This window comes from Apostichopus japonicus, chromosome 7 (genome assembly GCF_037975245.1).
Source record: "Apostichopus japonicus isolate 1M-3 chromosome 7, ASM3797524v1, whole genome shotgun sequence".
Taxonomy (NCBI): domain Eukaryota; kingdom Metazoa; phylum Echinodermata; class Holothuroidea; order Aspidochirotida; family Stichopodidae; genus Apostichopus; species Apostichopus japonicus.
The window spans coordinates 7,494,946-7,510,695 of NC_092567.1; the positions used below are offsets into that span (position 1 = coordinate 7,494,946).

General features: G+C 37.2%; 1 protein-coding gene and 1 long non-coding RNA gene across 5 annotated transcripts in view; both read left to right on the forward strand.

Moving 5' to 3' along the window:
• LOC139970061 (uncharacterized) overlaps positions 1–15,750 on the forward strand; it is a 126,865-nt gene that overhangs the window by 79,398 nt on the left and 31,717 nt on the right. The window lies entirely within an intron of this gene.
• LOC139970142 (uncharacterized) lies at positions 720–4,288 on the forward strand. Of its 4 annotated transcripts, none has more exons than XR_011794044.1 (4): positions 720–1,080; positions 1,976–2,133; positions 3,222–3,337; positions 3,990–4,288. It is a non-coding gene; the product is annotated as an uncharacterized lncRNA (long non-coding RNA). The 4 variants fall into 4 exon arrangements; XR_011794046.1 differs by having other exon boundaries at positions 1,080–1,111; XR_011794045.1 differs by lacking the exon at positions 720–1,080 and adding an exon at positions 1,145–1,184.

Here is a 15,750-nt window from a genome sequence, read left to right on the forward strand (position 1 = left end):
TATCAGATGATGAACCATTCATTGTCCTTGTCAGCACAGTATGAACGTGACTTCCATCAAAAACTGGTAACTACAGGTGGAATAGGTGATCCCCTAACAGCTCGCTTCATAATTAACCTAATGAAGAGAAAAGAAAGTGATGTCAATGAGATTTAAGTCCTAATTATAGGAGACATTGAGAATGTCAGTCAGAAATAGTCTCTGGCTAACTACCATGTATACATGAACAATCACAGAGAAAAAAATACAGAGGAGTGAAAGTACACTTCAGTTTCCAATAACCAGGTATTAAGTGTAAAAACAATTAGCCAGTTAAGCATCAAACTTGAACCGGATTGTCCGTTGTTTAGTGGAAGTGGCATATAAATGTGTGGTGCAGTGATATAAATGAGCTCCCAAAGGAGAGTCCAACCTCACACAAACCCTACCATGCATGGTTTGGGCTTGACTGAGAAATTTGTGAGATTTCGCACCTCTCTTTCCTATTAAAGACAGAATGTCTTTGAGTTTCCACTTATCAGGAGATAATTGTATCTAATTTAGTGTATCAGCTTGTGAATGGGTTTTTTATATTATTTTTCTTCATTTAATGGCACCAGGCCTCTGGAGATTGCATTGGCTACATTGACCTAGTTACACCACTCTCGGGGGGGGGGGGGAGTCTCTTTCTAGATTTTAGATCACCAAAGGTTTATAAAGTACCCTGTTCAGCTGGTCAATACACTCTAAAAACTGTTGGGCAAAACTGGTTGGGCAAACAAAGCATTGCCCAATATGAGTAAATATTAACCAACAACTGAGTAAAAGAAATTACACAACTGATATGGGTAAACTTTGTTGGGCAAAAATTAAGATGTAGTTTATTGTTACTTTCTGTTGGGCAAACCAGCTTGATTTGCCCAATGTTGTGCAAAAACCAGCATTTTTGCGCCATTACTATACTGGTACTCTGCGCGATGTGCATGCATCATGAGTAGATCGTATATAGTGAACGTGTTATAACTTACACAATGGCTGACGAATTTGTTAGCGCAGTACTCAAGAGGTGGGAAATGCCAGAGTTATGTGCTACATTTGAAGGTGAGCGTAAAGAAAAACAATCCTCTGCTTGGTGTGTGCATCGAACACTACGATCTCTACATACCAGTGGTATCGAATGATCGTTCGTTCTCTCGGTGCTACATGTTGGCTATACCAGGCATACGTAAAGGCTTCTAATACTAATTGTATTTCCAGCATAGTTGTATTACGTTAGGCTAGCTTGTAGTGAAGCGATTGAAAGGCTCCACAGGCGCGCCCGCAAGTGTGTAACTAGGTCTAAGTTACTCACATTGTATTAACGTTGCGAACGCCTGTGTAATGCAGATCCTTGTCAACTTACGGTAAGCTATGCGTACGCACCAGGTCTCTCTAGCCTATATCTTGGCTAGACAAGGTTTCATTGTAGCACATTTTCGTTGTAAATAATAAATTGTACTCCCTTTTTTAGTTTTATATGGCAAATGACCACATGAACCCTTATTAGCTTAACGTTAGACCTAGCCTGTCATAACTTAGGCCTAATGTTAGACTTACACGTACGTTGTTAATGCTAGTAGTAGTACGTACATACAGTAGTATAATAATGGACCCTTCGAAGTTCGAACACTTTAGCACTAAAATGCTCCAGAATTGTATCTGTTCACACTTCTTTTAAAATGATACTATCGATGGCAGAAGAAACATTCTCGTTAGAAAAAAAGTCGCTTCATAGGTTTCGTCAAATTGATCCTATTGTATTTGTGCCATGGTGAAATTATGCATTCGTTAGGGGTGTCCGAACTTCGAGGGTTTTTCAAACTTCAAAGTAGCCTAAGTTATAGGCCTGGCATTTAATGAGTTCTAGGCTATAATAATATTAGTATAGCATAGAACATCAGCGCTAGTAATGTTATAGGCTTATAATGCTGTTTGCATATTTTTCTCTTTCCTACAGGTAGAACAGGACTTCGAATTATTACAAAAACCAACTGCCAACAAATTATACAACAGAGTGGGATATTTGACAATGGACATTTTGTGCTATACAGGCGATCATCCCAAACTGGCCGAACTTTTTGCATTTTGAGAAGACGTTGGATGCACTGACTGATGGTAAGCCAAATTTATTATATAGTCATGGCCTGTGAATTCATAGCTAGCTTCATTCAGAGCTTATGCCATGACAATGTAGTTTCTCTTTCCAGTATGTCTGTAAAGATGGGTCAATATTTGGATTAACCTTCAAAATATGTTTTTGGTGGTTTGTTACTTTTTAAAAATCTATCAAAATCAACTGATCTGAAAGGACCAAATCAGCTGGTTAATGTCAAATGGTGGCTTCTGAACCTTTCTGCAAACTTTCTCCAAACATTGCACTCAATATGATTAACTGGCTACTATTTTATTTGTAGTCGCGTTCGGGTTTGTGTGTGGTTGAAGTGAGACCCAGCCCTGTTATAATATTAACTCAATGACAGTCACTTGGACATGTATCAGTGTTGTTTGTAGGTTCCACAAAGGGTTTGAATAATTCCTGTTGATTTCTCAACAAGTGAAATATTTTTTGTCAGCAGGAGAGATGACTGAAAACCTCATTATTAGCCCTGTTTACTCATTAATGCTCAATTGAATATAATATTTGGATTAATTCTACTGTCGATAAGCACAAACTTGAAAATGGCCAATGAGATGGATTCCTTATGTGTATACTTTTCCAATGCTGAGGAAAAGAAATTAGCTTGTTGTGTTGTGTACTCTTCTCAAGATGTTTTATGAGCAGGAAGATTAAACATGTTAAAACGTCTAGAAGTTGATTTTTCCAAAAATCTTTGGACAATTGTATTCAGATTTTAGTACGACTGTGTCAATGAAAGGTTAGCACATACTATGGGCTTTTTTATTTTTTTCCTTCAAAATCTTATAAAATTTGGCTTGAAATTAGTGTGTAGGGTAGGTACTTAAGTCTTCTAATACAAATGTGTAGGTCCCCTATGAGTACACATGCCACATTAACTTTCATGTTGCTGTTATTAATGTGTATGAGCATAAAGTTGTAGAGCACATTTAGGGCGGTGTAGATCCCTTGAATTTTATCCTCAGTCCTTGAAGTTTAATATGGTCAGACTATAGTGTGCCTTATTAATGTTTTTGTCGTTTATATCTGCAAGCATTCTCATTTCTTGCCCTAATCTCTTTTACAGATGAAAAGAAGAACTAAGCTTTCTTTCTGTTGCCATTGCTTTTTCGAGGACTGGCAAAGAAAAGCGGATCTACTACGGTGACTAGTTGCCTTCAAGCATTCATAGACGATCAGCCAGTAAGCAAAATCATTAATTATATATATTTTTTGGTATTCTTTTGGTGGTACACCTTTTGGTTCATACCAGCTCAGCTGAAAGTTTGTTTAACCTCATAAACTTGGTGTGTTGTTGTTTATAGTGAGCAGAAGAATGCTACTTATTGTGCTAGTGGTCAAAGGTCATTTGAGGTTAACAAGGGCCAAACACTTAAAACCTTGTAAATATGCTAACTTAAAGAGTGAAAGTTAGATGAATCTCATATGTGATGCATATAGGTTTGCCAACATGAGTACATGAATCCCATTGATTATAGTAGAGGTCAGAGGTCATTAGAAGCCACTAGGGCAATTTTTTTTAAATTACACTAGTGATGAAATGGGGGAAGGTTCAATAAATTTCATCGTCGGTATGTAAACCCTGGTCATAATAATGAAGTGATCCGGTACTTGATAGTGCAAGGGAAAGGTCATTTGACATTAATGGGGTGGGCGTTACACTTTGAAAACCTTGTCAAGATAACTATGTTGCCTTTCCTGACCTGTTTTTTCTTTTAATTATACTGGTCCACAGTATCATAGCATTGTGCAGAAGTCTTAAAACTCTGTCTATCCACCTGTTTTTGTTACATTTTATTTGCAACTCGAGGAGTTTATTTTCTTTAATTTGCAGTCGGTGACAAGTGTTAGAGGACTACTGCAAGACAATATCGAAGGATGAGCGACCACAGCTATTCATTCTGTGCTTAGGAGAGAGCAAAGGTTCCCCTCAGCATTTTTTTGTGATAATTGAGAGACATCCAATAATGCAGTCCTCACTCCTAACGGCAGTAGACTATTTGTTTTAAAGTCATTATGTGTTGGACATTAACTTCCAAACTCAATGTAAGGGGGTTTGGGAGTTTTTCCATGCTGAGGTATATGAACTTGGTTTTATCAAAAGTCGTTCACTGAGTGCCTTTGGAGCTTTCGTAGCAAGTGTTTAAGGGTCAAAGTGTCTTGCAACAAACTTTTCAAATGTTTTCTCGGTATTAACCTGACATGTTTACATTTTAAGGTTGCTTTAGTTTCATATATATTTACATATTAAAGGGAAATAGTAACTGTTTGCCTTGGCAAACTGTACCTACAAAAAATCTGTATTTTTTTTTGGGGGGGGGTGTGGGGGTAGATTTGTTATTGTATACAGTTGTGAAAGGTTGAGGCAGGGTTGGTATATCAAACAAACATTTAATTTTGTGTGTTTAACAGATCAGGTGCCAGCAGTGTCCCTATGATCACTTATAATTATGATCTTGAAGCTGCTTTTATTTCTAGTATGTAGAATCAATGTGGGATGTGTAACCATTTGGCTTTTGTTTGAAAAGATGTTTAAATTTTACAGTTCATCAATCATCTAAGCACAATCAAAATGTTAGCAAAATATGCCTTGGCTCCTTGTTAAAGCAATTGCAGATACAATGGTGTATCAATATTTTTCAGTTTGTGTGTCCTTGTTTAAAACATAAAATGGTTAGCTTCAATTGACTATATGTTGGAAATTATCAGTGATATTATATTCACTTATTAAGACCAGAGTTGCTTGAAAAAGACCAACATTAGCTGTACATGATTGTGTGTTGCACCTGTGCCTTGTGTAGTTGATGTCAACATACAGGAGGTCTTCTGTGGTCAACACATTTCAAGAACTGAATATAGTAAACAATGGCAAAATATGGATAGCTAATATTTTCAGCTTTAATATTGTTGATATGTGTTTATCCCCATTGTGAGTTTATGAAAATATTGCTTTGGATGGAAGTTACAGATCATTTAACTAGGTAAATAGAAGTCAAGCACTGAATGCTGTGAGAATTCATACTGGAGGAACAATCTGAAGTTGGCTAAAAAATAAAAGTATGAAAAACATGTATTACTTGTTTGTTCTTTATCATTCTCTGTTTAAGCTTTATAACCTATTAAATAAACCCAGTTGTATGAAAAATGTTACAATCCAATGTTGGTATTGTATTAGTTAACCAACCACTATTATTTTTAACTAGCTGTTGGGCAAGAATCATTGGGTAAAGAAAAATCCATTGGTAAAAGGTTTTACACAACCATTGGGCAAATCGCTGACCAACATTGTTGGGTAAAGGCGTTGGGCAAAGGTGTTGGGCAAAGGTGTTGGGTATTTATTTAACCGTTTGCTGGGCAAAATCATTAACCAACTTAGTTGGGCACTTTTTTGCCCAACATCAACCAGGAGGCATACGGACCCAACGGTTGTGTAAATAATTGCCCAGGTTGGGCAATAATTTGCCCAACAATTTTAAGAGTGTAGCCATACAATATGGTGAGTTCTTTCTACAAATTTGGCAGATGAAGACACTTATAACCTCAAAATTTTGAGTTAAAAAGTTTTGAGATGAAAAAGACTAAATTTTGACTTTTGAGGTGAAAATCTTGAGATAAAAATTCAAAATATTGAGAAAACAAATTCAAAATTTTGAAATTTGGGGTCACTTATATATTTTTCTTAAGCCACAGTACTAAGTCGGTGAAGTTGCAGGTAGATCAGTTTTGAGACCAATTAGATTTCTTAAAACCAACTGCAGTGACTGGCTCAGCAATGTTTAAAAATTAAACAAGCATAAGTGACAATTCTTTATTCACAGCTGTACATTCTCAGATTAGTAGGAAGTATTTCCAATTGTGTTTTCTATTTATAGTGGCTGGACTTACAAGGGTACTGCAAAGCTCTCCAAATCTTCATTATTTTCACATAGTTTCTGGAATCTGCTAGCAATTTTGAGCACATGAGGACATGTCAGTAATGGAAATACTTAATCTGATTTTACTCTGAGCCCTAGCAGGGGACTTCAGAAAAGCTCTGTAACATCTCTGAGACTTCTTGTCCTCTTCTACTAAGCATAAAGTGCATGTAAATACATGTTAGAGAGAAAAATGTGATTTCTATGAAGTATAAATCTAAGCCCTGGTGGGAGTCCCTTCGGACTTTAGCTGAGGCATTTTCACTTTTCAGATATTTAACGTTCTCTGATAGTGATTTTGCAGCCCTAGTGGAGCCTATGGGGAAGGGGGGTGGGGGCAAGTGCTCACCACCCTAATGGATACCAGTGCTTGTATATGTTTGAATGCCCTCTAAATGTGTTTATTTTAAACAGTATTTAGCTCTCAAATATCCAAGGAAGAAATGTTATCATGACATGTTATTGATAACTAGTGGCACGGGAAATTAACTTCCTTAACCATGCTTGCTAGCGGTAGCCAGCAGTTTTGGTGAATAAAGTCACAACAACCAGATTACTTCATTCTTACCATTCCTATGGAACTCTGTGCATCAAGAAGTGTAGGATACTGAAAGAAGCTTGATAGGTTCATAGGTCCTGATCTCCAGTAGTCCAGTACAGTCTCCGTCTTCATATTTACTAGAGGGTTTCTTCCTACGGTTGAATTATTACATCTTGGAGCCGTTAGAGCCTCAGTAACTTCTAAATCAAAAGTGAAACACTAACATGAAATCAAATTAGTTATTTAGACAGGTGCGTATCCAGGGGGGGGCGTTGGGGGCGCGCGCCCCCCGGGTAAGGGAAAGAGGAGAGAAAAAAAAGAGAAGAAAAACGGGAAAAAACGAGGGGAAAAAAGAAAAGGAGGAGAGAAAGGAAGGGAAAAGAAAAAGAAAAAAAAAAGAGAGAAAAAGGAGAAAAGGAGGGAGTAGAAGAGAGCCAAGACCTCGGGAAGAGAAAGAGGAACAGTCATAGATAAAGCGCTGATCCTTATTATATACACAGGGTAGCCAGTGACAGATCAAGGATTACGGAGGGGGTGTGCGCCTCACCCTACCCCTTACACCGACAACTCCATTTTTGACGTTTCCATTTTTCCTCTCTCACTAATGTATCTATATAAATACTATATATGGTCTATCATAACGCGTGTGTGTGTATGGACGCCTTAAACTATTGTATAAATTGTAGTACAATTGTGCTATATGGAACCAACTGTGGCTGGTCTTGAACTCGACCGCGTCGTCGGGGAACATGACGCATTTCGGGAAGGGGGCGACCGCCCCCCCCCCCATGCAAATTTTCTTTATGACATCGCTAGTAATTTCAAAATAGACAATGCTTAGATGCAACTTACAAGGCCTGGGAAGTGTCATTTCCAGCGATCTGGGAGGCATTTTCGGCCAAAATTTTTCTTGTACGCTTCGCGCCAACCCATGGTGGCGCTTCGCTTAGATAGTTTGCCTACAGGCTTCGCCCCTCCCTTGGCAATTACTCGCTACACGCCTGTTCGAATTTGTAAAGCAAACAGCAGATATAAGATCATATCAGTGAGCATTGAAATGCATGTTCCACGATGAACAGCCTCAAAAAACTGTTTATGTGTGTAGTCAAAGGCGTAGGAGCCAAATTGGATTTGGGGCTGTAACGACTTGCCCGAAAAAAGCCGAAATTTTTCGCGCGCTTCGCGCGCGTTCAACATATCAATGCCAATATCAGCCCCCGCCTCCTACGGGACCTACGCCTATGTGTGTAGCGTTCGGTTTCGATATACCTGATATCGGAGGAAATATCTGCTATTTGTCATTTCCTTCAGCCAAGTTTTATAATAGCCATTATAACAGGTTGCAATATTTCTACACCAAGAAATTAACTGTGTCGCAATTTTCCAAAATTTCATCACCAACATTCTTCATCATACTTTCTTCTACTCGTGCAATGTTGACCTGTCTGTTAGGGGATCAAGGAGGTTTTTCTATATTGGTTGTCCATAGATTGCATTTTGTGCAACATCATGGGTATCTTTTGAAGTGATTTTTATTCACGAGAAATGGGAATTTTCAAATTCTCAACAAATAATCGGCTTAAAACCTTCAAAAGTGGGGCTTTCGGATATTGTGGGAGGTGACGTAGAATCACCTACAAAAGCAATCATCCATAGGACATGCAATCAGGTCGAACATGATGTGTGACTGGTGAAAATCTTCAAAAAGGTTATGGATGGAAAAAAACTTTTGGGATATACTTGGTTCTCAGGCAAAAGTGTACATCTGGTTGCTCATTTTCAAGCCCGAGAAGTGCCATTTCCGGTGATCTGGGGGGTATCAAAACCAAAAATTTCTTGTACGCTCCGCGCCAACCGACGGTGGCGCTCTGCTTAGATGGTAATTCGCGCCCCCCCCCCGGGTTAGAAAATCCTGGATACGCGCCTGTTAGATATTTCAGAAGGCTTCAGAAACAAAAGGATAATCACAACAAAGAAACACTCATGATAGCAGTTCCACGTTGATCCAATAAAACACTACAGTAATGCTTGTATATGATATGGAATATTGAATCTCAATCTTTGGAAAACCTTGCGCTTCATTTGACCTTTACTCACTGGCAGGTTAGCACTTAAATCCACAATATCCCAGGAGAGGATACAACTCCAGAGTACTTTAAGAGTAGGTTTTTATGACTTAATTTGGCTAAAACCTTTCAGACAGTTGGATGATCTCGCGAATTATGTAGAACACTTTTAAATTAATAATATGATCAAATTATTTCAAGAAGGAAAACCTACCCTTCAACTTGTAACCAACTATAACAGGCATGCATCACCATACTTCAACTAGGGTGTTACTAAAACGAATGACAATTGCGTTACACATACTGTAACAAATGACAATATGTTGTACACACTAAAAAATTGCGTTGACTAAAACGAATGACAGTAATGACAGCACAGACATTTGCTTCAACCTGATATCACAGTTCATACCTCGTGGGTATCTAGTAAAGTACGGACAAGATAAAAACGCACCTTAGAGTAAGCGAAATTGTAAGTCTGATTTTAAAAAGTAAATTTAACGTCATTTTTCCGATATTAATTGTTAGAAACTAACAATACTATAATCTTGAAACGGCTTCAGTTATCTTTCTATATAAATCTACAGAGGTAAAAAGCACAGCACTCAAGCGCATTCTCACACAAAAACTCTCCCTGTGGTTCCTATCCGTAAATTACACCAAAACCCTGCAACCACGTAATATGCCATTTTCCTCAAATCATTTTTGCGCAGAAAACCAATAACCGCATTTACTCCACTCCGTTAATCATTCTATCTCTTCTCAACACTGTCATTCGCAAATGATAATTTACCCTGTACAAAGTCAATTGTCATTCGGTCATTTGCTGTAATTCGTTTTAGTTTGTCCCCTTCAACTAGCCCTACATTGTGCTGAGCATAGGACACGCTTTATGCTGGCATTGCATACTATTGAATATTGTAACTAAAATCGTTAGACTAGGCCTAAATTAGGCTGCACTTAGGTTATATGACTAGAGAAGACCTAAGCCATAACGTTGAACGTTATGATGGCCTGTGAGCCTGTCCTTGTACGTGCATAGCCTAACGCTATGAAAGGAACTCAACTGATACGTGGGATTTCTTCTTTGACAATTGTATTATACTCCGTTTGTTTCTTTCAGTATCATGTTCACCATCTGGAATGTGTTGCATTATCTTCATATTTCGTAAGCCAGTACTGTAGCTTCGGGGAATCACGTCAAACAAACATGGAAGTACTGTACTGTACAACCATACATGTACCATTCTTCAAACGCTGTTTACACTGTGGCGTTGGTTTGTTTTGATTTTGAAAATTAAACTTGTTCAAGTCGTTTTCCGTGGCTACGAGGGAAATTCCCCTATTTTTCAGATAAATGGTCAATCTTCCAATTGAAATAATAGCAATTTACCGAAAATGGCAAATTCCTTAGATCTAATAAGTGAGGACTTCAACAATATGTTGGAAAATGTCATTTTATCATTTGCACCTTGACATTTTTCTGCTAATGTTGCGTTCATAGAATCCTGTACAGCAGCTTGAAATTGCCATCAAGACAGCAAGATAAACATGTCTTAGACAGTTTCTTCAGCCATGATGCGAATTTTTTTTTTCCCAAACAGGTTTGCAATTGCGTGGTCTTCCGCCAATCAGATTGCTCGTGACGTCAGCATCAATAATGGGCATGGCTTCGAAGTTCGTAGACATGCACTGAGTTACACACTGACACTTAATTAAGTCTAGTTACGGGGTTTCCCATCAAACGCCCTAACTCTACTTTTAATGCTTGAATCACATGTTGACCTTACTTATGATACATACGCTACATTCTATTGGGTTCGTGTTTACGTTATTCAAGATTTGTGAGCCGTTCTTCCACAATCGGAATTCGTTTCGTAGAATGGGTAGGCCTACACTAAAATCAACTTCACGAGTCTTGAATGAATATACGCAAACAGTTTAGTGTACTGAGTATGATATTTTCTGTCACTGCACTGTGTACACAGTTGACAGTTATAATACATATAGGCCACCAGCGCATGTGTGATGTACCATGTACGAACATCACTGTGCGATGTTATCGATTAATGCATGCCTACACATAAAACTTCCATCAAAGTAGATGATCATACCATACTAGTGTGCTCAATATGTCTGAACCAATTCCAAACACATCTACATATATTAAAGAATAGCTTCGGGTAATTTTGAACGGGCATATCTTGGTTGCAACGAATGGATGCAGACACTTTGGAAACCTGGAAGTGAAGGTTTCTATCGTGATGACGTAACATTTTCGACCAATCATGAGCGCCTATTTACACGCAATTGCAAACCTGTTTTGGAAAAAAAAAAATTCGCAGCCCGGATAGGCTATTGATTAACTACAAGCTTGGAAAAAAGGTCAATACTTTTTTATTTCTAAAAACTTTTGAAATGACGGGATGAAAATTTTGGGTATTTCAACATTAATCAGAAACGTTATAAGTTGTACACTAGGATATGGAAGTCGAAGGGGGGGGGATAGGCAATGTTACATTTAGCTGATAAGATGGCCACTGCTACGGGTGTACACCCGTCCCCAACCCCCCCCCCCCCTCCGACTTTACAAAAAAGTATTGATTGGCAAAAATGGTGTATGGAGCCAATTTAAGACCTAACTGTAGTCTAATTATGCTCAGAGTGCACCATTTAACGTGAATTTTCAAAGCAATTTCAGGGGCGGATATACATGGGATTTGCCTTCAACAGGCCAACTAGCACACCGCCACCTTTTTTAAATTGTTACTTCTATTCTAGCCTTTCCATAATAGTGTAGGACCTACTTAAATCAGTTGGGATTTGCTCTCCCCCCCCCCTTTGAAATCCTATATTAAAATGGGGGTTGAGAAGGGTCCCATTCTCCTAGTCCTGTGAACCGATTTCAAGTAGTAGATAACCTATGCATCTGCTATATATTAAAATGTGGTAACATGCTATAGTGTATACCTCTTTTTCAGGCATTACTATATATAGGAATAATAACTGGTTGGGCAATATGCCCGCCCAACGGCTATTTACCGAATAACTGGACGAGCAAGACTGTACTGTCTGATTTTCCATGCAATTATGCAATAGTGATTTTAACATCGGTCAGTTTCAGTTTTCAAACTTCAAACTAGTATTCTTTAGCAAAACCTCAAGTTTAGACAAAATTATAGTCTAACTACGCCTCAGAATCGTTTCAGATCGAGGACCTCTAAATGTAATTGCATTCAACGACTCCACGGCAACACCACCAAAAGTTTCGCCACCTATAGTCTGACCATAAAGGTTCATTCCCCTACCTAAATTGATCGGGAGAATTTTGGAATGTGAACCCACGTTACTGGGTACTAAACCTTACAGGAGAGTTGATCCGTTTTCAGGATCGGAGAGGCAAACTTATCGCTTATGCACTTAATCAGAAATATACACAAGTTAGCCACAAGATGTACCTCCTCCTTTATATTCTACACCCTTCCTCATATCTACTGTACATGTGACAAATCACTTGATTTGCGTAACAAGGGAGCAAAAAATGAACTGGTTTGGGAGGGGGTCGGGAGGCATCGCAATTAAGCAAGCAGTACACATTTTGTCATTACTGTGACCACATGGAACGCTGAAAAATTTCAAAATTTTCATATCAAAATGTTAATTATTTTATCCCGAAAGTTTTGAATGTTTCTGGGAATTTCAACCCTTTTTCAAAATTGAAACCCTTTTCTTGAAAATCAAGTTTGTCTTAAAATTGCAATCTGTAATATAACCGAAATTCTCATTATTAAACTACTTTTTCTAGAATTTAAAAGCGCTTCGATTGATTTTGAACTCTTTAACTCCCTTCATGTAAAATGTCGATTTCTTTTTTTTTTAAACTTAAACTTTTAAAATGTCGACTTATCATCTAAAAATATTAGCGTTTTATTTCAAACTTGTACGTTTCTCTCGAAATTGCCATTGCATTTCTTGAAATCAAGATTTCTTTCTTATATAAATTTCAACTATTTCATCTAAAAAAAAATAAACCTTTATTGATAAGGATGGTACTAAGTAAAAAGAAAGAATGGGGGGCTACATGAATTGACTATTAACATTATTGGTGAAATGTCGACATAGTATTTTGATTTGAGCAATTACGAGGTACGTGAAAAGACAAAACATCGTTTGATTGCAAAGATTTAGCTGCATAATCCAGCACTGACATGGAATTAATTACAAAGGTGGTTGGGTGGGGAGGAATGAAAAAAAGTTGTGTAGTTACGTTTATTCCAGTAAGTTCATTATGATCAAGTGATTATTTGTAAAAACAAAAATGTAACTTGCCACAGACACGTTTTGTCTGCACGATATGTCTGCAAGATGTGTATGACTGAACAAGGATGTTCAATTTATGTTATTCCATGTAGGTTTTAATATTCATTAAACATGTACTCCTTCCAATCATTTGAAACAGACGGTATTCAAACTGTTGTGTGAATTGTTTGTTTATGCATCCACTAGCAGATAATAAGGTGGGTGAAGGAGTACAAAAGATGCTATTTTGCCCAAATTTTAACCGGTGGTGGGGGAGGGGTGCACGGGGACTAACACCCTACCGCTAAGGGGGAAATGTCAATGATAGCTTGATCTACTTGATATAGGTTGCGTTGTATTATTTACTTCCTCGACCCCTTCCTTATACTACATAAGGAATCGACGTCAGTTTACAAACCGTCTGTTTCCACATGGCATGTATAACGTTACGTACATTTATTACTATTGGCGCAAAAATGTCCGTTACAAATCTCAAACATCACCCGCGAACAGCTGGGAAACACTTGTATATGAATATCGGTGACTCATGCTATTGAATACCTGTTCACATCTAGTATATATCAGTATCACTGACAATGAATGGTTTAGTGTTATATCAGTGGAGTTGCAGAGTTCGTAGTATATTCGTGGGAGTTGTTTGTTACCATTGACTTGTTGAGTGGTTATTAAGATGGATTGTTTAATGGAGAGGAACCGCTGTGAATAGTTAAAACAGTAATTATTGATCAGCGAGATAATTTGACGGTATGGTATAGAGGCATAGGCTAGGATGTGTACAAAGGCCATGCCAAACTTAGGTAGGCTATAGGTTCTAACCTATAGCCTAATGTTGTTATTTAATAAACTATGAAACACTCAAGTACCTGCCTTTTTTATATTTTATTTAAAAGAATTTTTCCATTTAAATTTTATGAGTTTTGTCCGTCCAAGTCCTTAAAAGTCTTCATGCTCCAGTAAATGGTGCACTTCAGCTGTACAAATGAATCTGATGGTTGATATCAGATCCATAGTACTAATAGTCGCCTCTAAAAACAAAACAATTATAAAAAGTTCCTCCTCAAACATGAAAAAGAAGAAAGTATGATTAACATGCATTCATCATCTTCCATAGCAAAGTTTCCACTCGTGTCATGTTTCACTTTTATTTCGTAACAACCGTAAGTTTTTTTTTATCTCTGCGTTTTCACAAATGATAATTGGGATGTCAAAGTTACAAATGGTAGGTCATTTGTTTTGAAACAAAGCATTTGAAAATTTGGGATCTGGAGGGACCTTTTGGACCCTGTAACAGTGAAATCTGCCTTAGACTAGTAATAGAGTTAGGCTATGTTAAAAATCTCAAACATCACCCGCGAAAAGCTAGAATTACTACGGTACTTTGAGCAAGAGGACATGCTTTGCAAGTCTTACTAATAAATAATACAAATCTTAGCCTATAGTTGTTGACTGATTATCAAAAAATTCCAAGTTAAAGCATATCTTAAATATAAAGGAATTGAATAAAATACAATAGAGACATTGAGTCTTCTTTAGGGATCTTAACTTAAGCGAAGAATAAAACCAGCGATTAACATTCTATGTGAGCTGATGCCTATCCTTTACTTCTAAAACAATTGCTTCATTCTAGCTAACAAAAAGTATCCATAGACAAACTTTGGAAATTTTCTTATCCCTTCAAAAAATTTAAATCACAGAAAATGGTTCAACTCGATTTAGCCTACTCGTACATAATATAGCCTTATAGGCGTGAATACAAGTCAATCTATAACATTCCACAATTATTATTGTAATCACCTAACTTACTAAATCTACCAGGTCGGACATATGAGCCACTCGTGTGAGAAACCTGCAGCTTTTTACCGAGCAGGCTGACTGAAATAATGTTAGGCCTATTTAATTTTTATTTTTTTTCTATTTTATTTTACTCCTGACAATATACCTGACACTTAATGTGATATATAGTTTTGTTAAATACTGTATAGGGCCTAGAGCTTTGAGCCTCTATAAAACAGTTTTCCAATTAAGTCTAATCATAATCACATGCAATACATAGTTATTAAAAAGGAATCTTTCGTCCATGTCTTTCCAGCAGCAACTAGATCGTGTTGTTCTACTCACAGCTGGTTTTGTCTTAATTTTGCCCACTTAATTATAAAAACCGTATGTCATTTCCAAGCCAACAGATTTATGGCCACATGATATTTAAAAAGTAAAATGGTTTTGAAATTGAAAGTGCGCCAATTCTGTTACGCTGCTGCAACACTCAATAACAGAAGTTCACCAGAGCCGTAGCTCTAATGTTAAGTGTTCCGCTAACTGTTCACACCCGATGAACTCCATAGTAACATACGATATTTCAATGAAGAACCAATCAACCGGATTAAACTTAAAAGTAATAATTAATTAGTATAATTAAACCCTCAAGGATATGAAGTGTTTCCAGATAACAATATTATTTGTAATAAAAAATGTAAAAAGCGGATGGTACTATGTAATTGGAAGAAACGATAAAGTTTAGAAAGTTAAGATCATAAGCATTACTCAATTTAGGAATATCTACAAACACAAAGAAAGAACAAAACTACATTTCGAGAAAAAAAAATCCACTAGAAGTTATGTCACACTCAAACCGTAACATAGGAAAAAATTTAATAACAAAACACAAATGGACATCATCATTTAAACAAATCGTATTAATTAGAAATAATTATAATTCAAGCAGAATAGTCGGATTTGGATCAATAATTAAATATT